The 1108-nt window shown below is 34.2% G+C and overlaps 1 protein-coding gene across 2 annotated transcripts in view; it reads left to right on the forward strand.

Moving 5' to 3' along the window:
* LOC107574576 (round spermatid basic protein 1-like) overlaps window positions 1-1108 on the forward strand; it is a 26939-nt gene that overhangs the window by 16601 nt on the left and 9230 nt on the right. The window lies entirely within an intron of this gene.

Consider the following 1108-nt stretch of genomic DNA (forward strand, 5'->3'; position numbering starts at 1 on the left):
ACACTCTCACACACACACACACACACTCACAGGCACACACACACGCACTTACAGGGACACTAGGGATGTAACGGTATGAAAATTTCATATCACGATTATAGTGACCAAGGTTATCACGGTTATCAATATTATCATGGTTTTGTTAAAATTTGATTAAAATGTTCAAAAAGAACTAATACACACTGAAAACATTTCAATAAGTTTTATATTTGAAAATCAACAAACAAACACAATTAGCAGCTGTATGCACTTTTTTTCTAGCATAAACATTAAATTAACATGAAGCCCTAATAATAATAATAAATCACTTATAAATATATATATATATGCACACACACAAACACACATTTTAAATGAACAAAATAAGTTGATGGGTCAGTTGACTATACTACTGGAATACTTGATTCTGTTCTGCTGCATTTCCTTCTTTATAATGACTGTTGTCAATAGCAGCAACGCATTATAACACAGCACACATCCATGTCTCTTGTATCACCGCAGAGGCCTGGACGCGGCTCTCTCGTTTCATTCAAATGCAGCTTGCCGTCTTGCGTCTCAGTTTTTGATTGTATTGAAAATGAAATCAGAGGAATTTAGTATTAATACTACTATAATTTTACTGTAGTGATCATATTGTCCTGACGATTGTTTTGTACACTGTTCAATGGATTTATAAACAGGTAAGATTTCAAAACATTAATCTCAATTCAATATTTCATGTCCCCGTATTTATATATTATTATAGGTAAACAAAAAAAATCTGTGTAATAAGTTAACTATGAATATACAATACATTATCCCTTAATTGTCAACCTGATAGTTTGAACGTTCGTTCGTCTTGGCTCAAAGCCACTTGCTGAGAACTTTTCTTTGCGGAAGCTTTGCGTTAATTACAAGTGAGATAACGAAATATTTAATCTGTAATCAATATTTTTTGTCCAATTGTTTGCCCAGTTAGTTTTGGTACTGCGGTAAAAGTTGCATTGCATCCGCTATATAACAGTGTTGTGGTGGTCACGAAGATGACTTTGCAGCGACTTTCTTCTTGCAAGATCTGCAGACAGGGTGACCGTCCTCGATTAAATTGCCTTCAGGACTCTTGTAAAAG

This window comes from Sinocyclocheilus grahami, unplaced genomic scaffold, assembly GCF_001515645.1.
Source record: "Sinocyclocheilus grahami isolate Dianchi unplaced genomic scaffold, SAMN03320097.WGS_v1.1 scaffold2273.1, whole genome shotgun sequence".
Taxonomy (NCBI): Eukaryota; Metazoa; Chordata; class Actinopteri; order Cypriniformes; family Cyprinidae; genus Sinocyclocheilus; species Sinocyclocheilus grahami.